At 41.4% G+C, this 12,277-nt stretch overlaps 1 protein-coding gene across 3 annotated transcripts in view; it reads right to left on the reverse strand.

Annotated features, from left to right (window-relative positions):
- Window positions 1-2,295, reverse strand: part of il1rapl1b (interleukin 1 receptor accessory protein-like 1b) — a 1,038,953-nt gene extending 1,036,658 nt beyond the window's left edge. For all 3 annotated transcript variants that reach the window (XM_052015176.1, XM_052015172.1, XM_052015173.1), the window contains exon 1: window positions 1,144-2,295. The gene's annotated coding sequence lies outside the window, so the exon portion shown is untranslated. The remainder of the gene's footprint in view (window positions 1-1,143) is intronic.
- Between the last annotated feature and the right edge of the window lie 9,982 nt (window positions 2,296-12,277).

Genomic DNA, 12,277 nt, shown 5'->3' on the forward strand with positions numbered 1-12,277 from the left:
GATGACAATTTCTGAAAAATATCAGTTCGTTCTCATTCAAAGCTTTAATTGTCGTCAAAGTAGGGACTGTCCGCTATCAACCCCTGCTGTTCAAAGGCTGTGTCGATTTCTTCAATTTGTTTCTGAGCTCGTAATTAAAAGGGAGAATCTGTTGGAAATCGTTGTCGAGAAACTTACAATGTGTATGGAAAAAGCTTCGTCACCGTTTTGGGAAAATGAAGCCCAGATATTTAATGGCATAAAATACCTCGTCTGGGGAAGTTTGGAGATGGTGTCTGGTTGAAGTGAAAGTTTAGCCAATTATTAAATTGTATTGTAGTGCGGGGAGTCCATCTTTAAGTAATCTGCCAGTAGACTTACTGCAGTTTCAAATCCAATGCCAAAAATAATTCGTGAAGTGCATTGCCATACATTGGCCCCGTATCTCTTTGTCTTTTAAATTTCTTCCACATGCCCTGCAGATGAGCTCAAATTTAAATTCCCTTTACAACGGTGTACCGCTTTACTTGACGAATAAGGCTTTTCCCCCCACGAAAGAGATACAAGGTCTTTGAAGAGAAACCCCTCAATCCAGAAACTATATTGATTTGTTGCCTTGCTGAGCACTGTGGATTCGGACGTTAGAACTCTTTATGGCTACACGTTTAACAAAAAAAATATTCGACAGGGCATTCGCGCCCATCACAGCAGAAACCTCAACCACGAGTGGCTTTGAATCGAGGCAATGGTGAATAATGTGTATAATTCACATTACTGAGAGAGACATTTGACGGAACGGCTGGTAGTAAGGGGGTGGTCGTTCAGTGATTTTTTTTGTGTCTAATTCGTATAGTGTACCAAAAATCCGCATTGTATTTCAAAGTGGGTACGTTTCTGAAAATATGGCGTAATATCATAAAATTTAATGACAACTAACACATATACAGCCACGTTCACCCGTCCACTGCAAACTTTACGACAATCTTAACAAAAAGCAAGCTCTGGCCATAGGCAACACATATAGCACAATGTCTGCAGTAACTTACAGTGAGTCGGGTCGGGGCAACTGCGTTATAGTCAGGTAGTCTAAACGCTGGCCACTGGGTGGGTACGTGTACGGTAAAATATGCAGGACTTTATGCAAAAGGTGTGAAGTAGTCTTACCAAAGAGCCTGGTGAAATGATGCGCCGGTCCCGATGTCAGTAAATGATACCTTTGATCATTCCAGCGCCTCTCCTCCAACCTCGCTCTTTAAAATACCGAGAAGCCCCTTCACAAACGGGCCACATTCATCGCAGGCAGATACTTCCACAGGCACTTGCCTTTCCCCTCTCGAAATCACAGGCGTATTTGTCCTGGAAGTGCCCAGTTTAGTCGCAGTAAGCGCGACCCAAGTGTTGGGAAGAGATGGACTGCGAGACAGTGACAGACTTACAGAGACAAGTCCGCAAGCTCTATGACAGGGCGTCGCGACGGCAGAAGGGAAGGTGCATTCTCCTTTTCGACCATCCCATGATACGACTGCACGTTCCAGAAGCACGAAAAAGGAAGCGAATAAAATATGTATATGCACATGTACGCTGCAAAAGCAGATTCCGTATTTTCCGCTCCCACTACAGCGAGAATGCACCGTGCTCCCGCGGTGCAACAGTGTCTCCCAGGTCCTTGCACCCGTCGCTGTTCAAAAAATCCTAATTTTCAATGGAACGGACAGCCGCTGCCAGATGTGCAATCGTTGATTAATCACCAATATCTTTCTGAGCTGCAGAGTGCAAAAGAAAAAATCCTACATTTTAAAAAGGTCCCCGTACAGAACTCCGGCTAAATGACAAAACGCTTCCAGCGACTGCACACTGACTGCCGCCCATTGGAGGTTCCGGAGGCCAATGACGCCGAGCACCGTTCAGTACAGCTGCAATAAACTGAAGACTCGTCGGGTGAATCTCACCGAGCCTTGAATGGAGAGGCTTTTCACCAGATAATACATGCACTCTTAATTCTTTAACTAGGTTTGCTTTCAACACATTTTAAATAACCACTCCTGTCCACATATCTGCCCACCCTCCCCAGATACAACGGGGTCGCCACAGCGTGAAGTCCCTCGGAAAAGTTTCCTCGCTGCTGTAGATGAGCCAAGAGGCCGCTATAGACCGAAAATAAATGCGATCAGAATTTCGATGAAGTGGCATTCACGAGATGAAAGGGCTCTCAGTAGGGAAATCCGTTCTGTTTACAGACTCTGCCACAGAGGCGCAGTCTGTGAAGAGAGAGGGAGTCGTCAAAACCTGCCACTCATTACGGGAGGTAAATGTGAGGGAGGCTGCAGCCAATGTTCTGTGCAAACGACGCCAGCTTCATCTACGTGCATTTTATATCGTATATAGGGAGGATACTATTGCCTATTTTCATATTCATAATTCACCAGGCGAAGGCTAAACCGACACGCTAGGGAGGTGATATTAAAATATTAGTTGATGTGGCATTCTCTGACAAACTAAACCTGTCATTTTATTTCATGACACGGTGCACCTGTAACCATGCGAATAAATTAATCGGTAATTGAGCCCTAGTGATTATTTGTATCTTTTTTCCTGTTTAACAAAGTGGGGCTGCCAACAATATGGGCAATGAGCCAATTAAAAATACTCGGATTTTAGGTGCCGGCAGCAAATAAACGGCGGGGATTACAGTCCGTGCCTGGTGACCTTTCCAGCTGAAATTAACCGCGCACAGTCGCGTCCTTTTAATTTCACTTTTGATCAAGTTTAATCTGCAGGGAAATGTAAAATGTAAGTGAGTCTTATAACTCGGAGCAGGCTTTTCCAGTCAGTCTAATGACCTTTTAGTCAGCACCCTTTTCCAAGGCAGAGCTAATTAAGCAAACAAGGTAATAATGACTCAAATTGTTAGGTTTATGATACTAACGCAACGTATGGGGTGGATTGTTCTGTGATTTAAGGAATCGCTGCCTGCAAGACTAGTGTGTTTTTTTTGCGGGACATGGGAATCATTGTCGGGCGCGGATTCACGGGTGTTTGGAAGGAACGCAATATCGGTATGTTGCCAAGTGTGGGATATCGAAAAGAAAATCCACAGACTCTTCATCATTCTAGGTGGGAAATTTGGTTTCGTATCAACCCCTTTCATGAGATCTGCACAATTAACTGAGAGACAAGTGGAATTTAGCATGAAATCAGCGCATGGTTACTCTGGGGAAAATGCCAGGCAGAGAAGTAACTCGTATCTGCAGAGAGCCGACGGCACCACGTTACCAGTAGGACCTGTGTGTTGCTCGCACACATGGAATAAATATGCTGTAACTTGTCTGTGTGTGTTGTTTTTGCATTGGGTATTGGATGGGGGAGGTGGGTTGACATAGGAAGAGGGATAACAAGAGATTAAAATATAGCCAGTCCATCTCAAGGGGCCGTTTAGAGAATTTGTTTTTTTTAATGAAATTAAAATTATGAAAATTGTCGTAATTTAAATTACACGATGGGGAGCTTTATTTGACCGTCAGACTTCAGAGCAGAATCAGGCCATTCAGCCCATCCAGTCTGCTCCGCCATTCAAACATGACTGATTTATTATTCCCTCTCAACCCCATTTATATCCCCAGTTATTTCAGGATGCTGTACATGAAGGCAGTGGGCTGAACGACTGCGGCACTTCTCAACTATCAATGGAATTAGAGCTGTGAAGTTGGACAAAGCGAAGACCATTCTCGGAGTTTGGGAACGCTGGAGCAACTTGAGTTGTGGGTCGATCGAATGATTTAAGGAGAACTCACTCACCGAAAAAGAATGAAGCAGCTTGGTCGAACCCGTAGCAGTTCTTAATTTTTTTGTGTGTGAAGTACTTGGTGTAGTCGGTGGGGGAAGAACCGGCAGTGCTCCCGAGATTTCACACAAACTGTCGATGTGAAGTTGTATTTATTTACGTGATTTAAGGACTTTGTAGTTTAGTTTTTTAAATATATTCATGCAGTCACAATGCTAATTGCTCTTCTACGGGCTAATAAATCTCGCCAGAGGTTAACATTTGCTAATAAATGTTTAAAAACATTACAATATGCTTAAACAATAATTCACACGGATCCAAGTCCTTCCTTATTCCATTTATGTAATCCAAGAAGAACTAAAGAGCGAGGTTGAACAATTTTCCATTGGGTTTTATGATTTTAGGGAAGGCAAATATGTTCACAGCAAATACAAACGCTATGATGCCGAGACATTGTTTTGACATTCGCTATTATCGCTGGACCTGTGCTTATGCACTCTTCTGACGTGCACTTGGATAAATGAGCGGAGAACTCCCGGCCATTCTTCACTTCACAAGGCAGGCTGTCTCAGAGTTAGACTTAACGTTGCGCAATGACCTCCAGAAAACCACGAGAACCAGCGTGGTTGTTCCCACGAAGATCTCCTGACCCAGATTCCTGATAGTATTGCCAATGCTTTTCAGGTACACACGAGTTAAGTAAATGATAAATACTACACTTGTAAACATGACACTTCCGCCACTTTCTACGTAGATTGGAACAGGTTTAGAGACTCATTAGCTATGAGGTTTATTTAAAACTCAAGGGGGTGAAGTAGAATCTGTATAGTCATCTGCATCCCTTGCTTCAGAGCTCACTAGGACAGAAGTGGTTTGCATTTAAAAATAGTGTTCAAGTTGGATAGATCAGGGGAAAATCAATTATGTAAGGTTTCTGAGTAGTAGAGGGTTTCCCTTCCTTCATTATATGCAAATGACAGTCGTTGATGTAAAATGCAAAGTCCTTATGTCTGTGATTAATTATACAGACTCACTGCTGAGCATGATGTAAAACCATGCCTGTTTTCTTCATTGCTGCACCCAAGATACTGGTCATGTTCAGAAGTATATTAAAAGAAAATGTACTTACCTCAACACAGTCTCTTTTTTGAAGGATAGCTAACACTGGGATGAGTGTAAGGAGGTAAGAGCAAACACCTGTATTCATGACTAACATACTGCAAGACCCTTGATAGAAGTCTTTTTATGATTGGAAACATGAATTTTCCTTTGTGAATTCCAACTAAAAAGGAACCGTGTTATTTAATTTTGGTACAATAAAAAGCATTTGCAGCGATTAATGGTTGCTTGAAATGGCATTTCCCAGAGGAAAATGTAGTTCCCAATATGGGTCTGTGATTCTATAGTTCATGTGCGCATAATAGAGGAACTCATTTACATTTACCTTCCTCTTGATATGTGCATGTAGCTTCCTCATTTGCAGATGGCTGTCAAAGACATGTGTAATAGTATTGACTTGGTCACTGATCTTTTCCATGAAGCTTGTGCCTGGACAGAAGTCTTCAAGTCCAAATGGAGCAAGTCTCTTTGATGCAGCAACTGTGGCAGGACTTGCAGCTCATGTCCTCCATGTGCCATGTTGATAGTCTTTGTTTCTGCCACCCGCACATCTTCAATAATAAGATGCTGCCTTGACTGATGTTATGTTTCCCAGTCTAGTATGGGGAGCTTGGGTAGTTATATAGTGTCTAATCAAGCTTTTCATCTCAATAACTTAGTCAAATTATGAGCAGGGACTTTGGTTGCAAAGTTTAGTCCTGATGGCTCTTTGTGCTGCCTCTTGAATACAAATATCCTTTGCGTTCCCATGAGAGCTGTGCTATGACTAACCAAGTTAATTCTTGGTTTGAATCATATGTTGCTTTATTCCATTGTACATGAAATCTGCAGAGCAATAGATATGAGATTAGACTTCTTTGATTTAATTGGTGCAGAGCTTGTTGTGCATAATAATACAAGGAAAGCAATCTCCACTGAAGTGGGTCACCTTAGCTAACTTTGAACAATCTCATTGGTCCCTCTCTTCCAGGTCAGGGCAGGATATATTGTCCATGCATTACCGTCTTTCACACTCCCTTACCATCTCCTCTCAGTGCAGTGTTCTCCTTATAAAAAGCATTCTGCCTTCCGTGCTTTGTTTTTTGAAAGTCTCCCATTATTTTTTCCCCCAAGGTGACTTTCCAAATATTCACATAGACAAGTCACTTATTGCTTAGTCCCTGAGGGATGTAACTTCTGATCAGCAATATCACCTTCCATCTCTACATCCCTGTTCTTAAATAAAAGTCATGCTTTTCAAAATTTAGCATTAAAAATAATTCTTAACAGTTCCATTCTGTTCTGATATTGTCAAAAAAATCCAAAAAAAACGACAACCATCTTTCCTACCTTTGTAAAATCAGAGCTTTTGTTTGTGTCTGCTCTTCCCACACAGTGTGAACAGCTCTCCTGCAGGGAAAGTGCATTTCAGTGCCAAATGTGGCAACTTGCCTTTCATCCACTTCATGTATCTGCAGCTCCACAGCTGCACCAAGGAATGAAGGAGTTCTTTGGATATGCTAAGCCATCATTGAACCAATTCAATTTTTGCCTTCTTCCTTCATCTCCCCTGCAAAGTGCTTCAAATTTAATGTGCAGCTGCAAACGTTTAAGAAGTTTAGCTCTGAAAATATTTTCAGACCCTTTGCCACATAGTTGCTGAACTTCCTGCTTGGGCTTAACTTAGACTGGAGGATGTTATTGTCAAAGCAGAATGAAGCCATTCTACACAGCCTTGCGGAACCAGCACATCACTCTCCAATCCGCTCAAGCGCAACCTTGGGACCACTACTAGCCTCCGCGATATCTGCACGTTGCACAAAGAGCAGAAGCTGTTTCACTGAATTCGTCATTCCCAGAATTGAGGCCCTAATGACACTCATTTGGCTCTGTTGAACAGGCAATGCTTTTCTTGTGCCTGACACCAGACTTCTGAAAAAGACACTCTATTCCGAGTTCTATCACAGGAAGTGGTTACAAGGCAGATAGGGGATAAGATTCAGGGATGCGTGCAAAGCTTCCTTAATAGAATGCAACATTCCCACTGACTCCAGGCCTTCTTTGGCCCATGAACTCTCAAAGTGGAAAAGGATATTTGGTATGGTTTAAAGGACACAAAGACCATGCACAAATGGGAGAAGGAGTGTACCATCTCACATACTACCCACCCCATCAGGCACCCTCTGCCCTATCTGTGGAGGAGCCCACACTTCCAACGTTGGAGTCATCAGTCACTTCAGGACCCACAAAACTAGACAGGAAGCAATCCCAAAGTATCACCTAAGGAGAACATTTCCTGTCCAAAAATTTGTTCCAGTATTTACTCTTTGTATCCATAAGTATGAAACATGTCATGATTACTTCCTCAGTTCATCAACAGTTATTGCAATGAATGAAATACTAAGATGTTCTTTAATAATGCAATCAATAATCTGTTCTACTCTCCCTGACCTTTGATGCCAAGTCCAGCTTTGCTCTGACCTTCCACATATTTCTCATACTTCCTCACAAAATAGGAGGAGGCCCATCAAGTCTATGCTGGCTCTCAGAGCTATCTCATCAATCCCATTCCTCTGCTTATTTCCCTGTAACTTCTAATAGGTGCACATTAACTCTGCTCTGATTCTCCCACCACCCACCTACACTAGGAGTAACCATTTAACCAACCAGCCAGCATATCCTTGGGACATGGGAGGAAACCCACACAGTCACAGGGAGAATGTGCAAACTCTACACAGGTAGCACCCAAAGTCATGTGGGTTCTCAGGTGGGTTGCAGGACTACCTGCTGCATCACTGTGCCACCTTACTTTTCTACTTGTATTGGTATTGGTTTATTACTGTCACTTGTACCGAGGCACAGTGAAAAACTTGTCTTGCATACCGATCATACAGATCAATTCATTACACAGTGCATTGAGTGATGTGGTCTGTCTTTTCACAGTGTAGTGATGTAGTCTGTCTTTTCTTTCACCTGTCTATGTGGAAATTGAACAGGCAGCTGAGTTGGGGGATTAAATGAGCTGAATATCCAGTTTCGGTGTTGCAATTTCTATGTAATTTACTCACACCACTCCCAATTCTCTGTCATCACTTTGTTCCGGCTCTTGTTTAGCCTGGGTTCTGATTCCTATCCAGTCAATATTCTCATTTTGTTTGGTCATTGTTTGGATACTTTGATCTTCATCCAGATTCTAAATTAGAATGTAGGTTTCTCTTATTCCAGCACCACGTATCATTTTGTGGTTGGAAAATAATTATTCAATACTTGAAATAAAAACAGAAACACCCAGCAGAACAGGTAGCATCTGTGGAGAGAGAAACAGTTAATGATTCAGGTCCTAGATGACAGGCATTAATCATACAATATAGTAGCATATGCAATTCTGCCCTGCCTCTGAAATTTGTTCCTATTGATTTTAATGTTGTGGTTAGGTGGTTAAGTCTAAATTTCTGCCTCTGACTTAGCTTAGTCTTTGTTGTTGATCCTCTATGGATGGCTATACATGTAAATGTATGTTTTTTTTAAGCTTTAAAAAGGTCTTATTCTTAACTTATATTGTGTTTTATATATTTGTAATATTCACATTATCTTTTAGTTATGTCTGCATTAAAGTTATTCCACCCAAACACATTTTAAGACCACATTCCTGTATTAACACATTAATAGAATAAAACATAGTTCTACAATATCAATCTGGTATACTGCCACCTCTTTGAGAATATCTGTCTTCACGGTTGTCAGTTACCAAGGGGGTCAGTCATTCCAAATCTAAAGGAGCAGTCAAGTTTTTATACATTGTTATTGGATGGATTTATCTGTGACAGGAATCAATAAACGATTTTCACTTTCAAGAATAAATTAAACTATGGGTGACTTGTCAGCAGTAACTTAATTTGAATGTGTGGGCTATTGTAGTCTGCAATTGCTAAAGGCTGCCACTGGCAAGGATTGCAGATGACTGCTTTGGCAGGGAGAGCTGAAGGATGACAAGGCATGGGAAAGAGCTATTTAGTAGTTGTGGGAGTTGAGTGAAGCCTGCTGGTGGGGCTTGAGTCACTGACAGTTGCTCAATGACCATCAGTGTTTTTCTCCAACAGTGTCAGGAATGACTGACACCATTGCTCTGAAACTGTCGGAATCCACCGAGACTTGGAAATCCTGGCGTCTGTTTGTAAACGGGGGTAGGGATGACTAAATAAAATAACCTTCTAAAGACGTGGAGGAGATCGTTGTTTCAATGGGAAAACGTTCAAGCACATTCTAAGCACTAATTGATCAATAACCAATCCGTAACTCCCCCCAGCACCCTTCCCCCCCACTATTCCCCTGCATCACAATTCCCCCGCATCACAATTCCCCCTTGTTTTCATTGTTTGCACATCAGCACTTTAACCTGGGAGGAAATCACTGTTATCAAAAATCATGCAGCTTAAAGGCATTTTGCAAATACCTGGACTTCCCCATTCTTCCCCAAAAACGTAGAAAATATCTCCTTAAGTATGAGACACGTCGTATAAGATTCTCAAAGGTTTAAGAAAGAAGAAACTCAAATGGATGCAATGCCATTTATTCACTAATTCAGGTTTATTCATTAATTCACAAATTCATTATTTCAATTTATTCACTAATTCAGCTATTTGCACTATTCAGGCAAACACTCTTTAATAGACAAACCTCTTACCACTAGTTAGAATTGAATTGTGTGATTACAATTTGATGTAGCAAAGTTCTGGCCTGCTTCATTGAATTCGTAGAGTCATATAGCACAGAATCAGGCTCCTCAGCCCACCAAGTCCACACTGACTATCAAGCACCCATTTACACAAATCCCATTTTGACTCTCCCAACCTTCCTGTCCACCCAGATTCTTCCACTCACCTGCACACAAGGGGCAATTTGGAGTGACCAATTCACCTACGAACCAGCACATCTTGGGGATGTGGGAGGAAAGTGAAGCACCAGAGAAAACCGACACAGTCACAGAGAGAACGGGCAGATTCCACACAGACAACAGTGGACTGAATCGATGTGCCTGGACCAATGGGGCAGCAGCTCTAGTAACTATGCCATTGAGTTTTATCTCATTTGCTTCCAAGTGCTGATGTGAATTTAATTAAAAGAAAAAAGAAACTTGCATTTTAATAGTACCTTTTATAACCTAGACAAAAGTTGGTCACAGTCAGCGAAGTACTTTTGAGGTAAAATATCTACATTCATAAAGAACCTTTTGCTGTAAGCATGCTTCATTGCCAGATAGACCTCCAGAGAGTGGTGATATTTCTGGTGTGCATTTATTCCCCCAACTTCAAGCAACACCACTGCCCTGAACTATGACTTCCCCTGTGTGTTAATGTTAAGTTTTTTTTCATCCTCCCAGTCATCCTTTGGATTCCAAACATATTTTGTCACAGAAAAGGATGGAAAGAATTGCCTTAAATTACTGGGTTTTTGGAACAAACAATATTCACAGAAGTTTTGTTTTTGGGAAGGACACTGAGATGGGTGATTAAAACACTTAGAGATTTGATCCTGTTTCCACATATGCTGTACTTCAAACAGCAAGCAATTGGTACCTGGTCTCAGTAGTTCAACTGGGAGAGTGACCAAGGGAATGGCTGGTGGAATTTAACTCAGACACGTGTGAAGTAATATTTTGGTGAAGATAAGTTGAACCAGGACATACACAGTGAATGGCAGGGCCCTAGGGAGTGCTACTGCACAGCGAGAACTTGGGGCAGAAGTATATTCCCTGAAAGTGGCAACACAGGTGGACAGAGTGGTGAAGAAGATGCCTTCATCTGCTGAGGCATTGAGTATAAGAGTGAGGACAGTTGTAAAAATCATTGGTTAGGCCACACTTGGAGCATTGTGTGCAGTTCTGGTTGCCAGGCAATAAGAAGGATGTGATTAAGCTAGAAAGGGTGCAGAAAAGATTCACAGGAATGTTGCCTGAACTAGAGGGCTTGAGTTATAAAACAGATAGGAGAGGCTGGGACCCTTTTCCCTGGAGTAAAGGAGGCCAAGGGGTGATCTTACAAAGTTTATAAAATTATGAAGCCATAGATAGTCACAGTCTTTCTCCCAAGGTAGGGGAGTCTGAAACTCGAGGGCACAGATTTAAGGTGAGAGAGGAAAGGATTAAAGGGGATCTGAGGGGCACGTTTTTCACACAGAGGGTGTTGGGCACAATGAAATAAGCTGCCAGAGGAAGTGGCAGAGATGGGTACAATTACAACATTCAAAAGACATTCGGACAGATACATGGATAGGAAAAGCTTAAGGGTTATAGGCTAAACGGAAGCAAATGGGATTAGCATAGATAGGCATCTTGATTATCTTGGACAAGGTGGGCTGAAGGACTTGTATTCTTGCTGTATAACACTCCGAACCTTTGAAAATCCATGCAATGGGTTCATGAAAATTAATCTATCGGAGATACAACACAGTTTAATTGATTCATTGTATAAAGATTCCTTCATCAACTTTATAAATGAACCATTTAGAAAGGTAGCACATTAATCTTTTGACCATATGGCCTTTATAATCATGCAGACTTTGGACCAATAGTAAATTCATGTGTTAACATTGTTTGTTCTAATTACTGTCTATCGTATCAGATTGATAATAATGTATGCTAAAACAGTGGATTTACAAGCAGTTTTTTGAGTGCCTTCTTCACAGACTCGTGTATTTTTCTGTTTTATTTTTGTTTTTAAGAGACTTAGGGAACGTACCTTTAGTGCCATTAACCAAGTATTCCACCATTCTCAAAGAAGTTGATTTTATTGCCATCTGGTGGATGCAGTTAAGATTTGGTCTCCGGTTTTGTAATAGTCTGAGGATCGGTTGATTGACAGTTATGCAATGTTAAGCTGGATGCTATTTAAGTTAATGAGTCATGCAGAATTACTCTGACAACATCACCTATAGCTGCAACACAATTGGAATATTGTAGCCAAACGCCACTATTAATAATTAATGTATTGATTATTCCACGTGAATCTGATCAAAACTATTGCTTTGAATATTCACTCACCGTGAAATAAAGCAGCTCAATGATTAATATTTAGCAAAGTCTTGCTGACATATTCTCAGTCCACATTCAGACAAATGGAAGAAGGCAATATCTAGAAGCCCAGTTTTACCTGACTCCTGTTGAAATATGACTATACTTACACCCCTGGGTCATAGTGGCCCTGTATAGTTAGATGTCAGAAAGTACGTGCTTTTATCCATCAATAGGGAATGCCATATTACTTTACTGAATAATTGATATTGCAGTACCTGAGTAGATATCTATGATAAAACCCAGCATTTCCATGTGAAACACCAGAGGCAGTTTTTGCCTGCACATCCTGATCTAATTATCCCCTGCCCTTTAATTGACTTGAAGACTGCATTTGGCCTTGATGCCCT

This window comes from Pristis pectinata, chromosome 4, assembly GCF_009764475.1.
Source record: "Pristis pectinata isolate sPriPec2 chromosome 4, sPriPec2.1.pri, whole genome shotgun sequence".
In the NCBI taxonomy this organism is placed as follows: Eukaryota; Metazoa; Chordata; class Chondrichthyes; order Rhinopristiformes; family Pristidae; genus Pristis; species Pristis pectinata.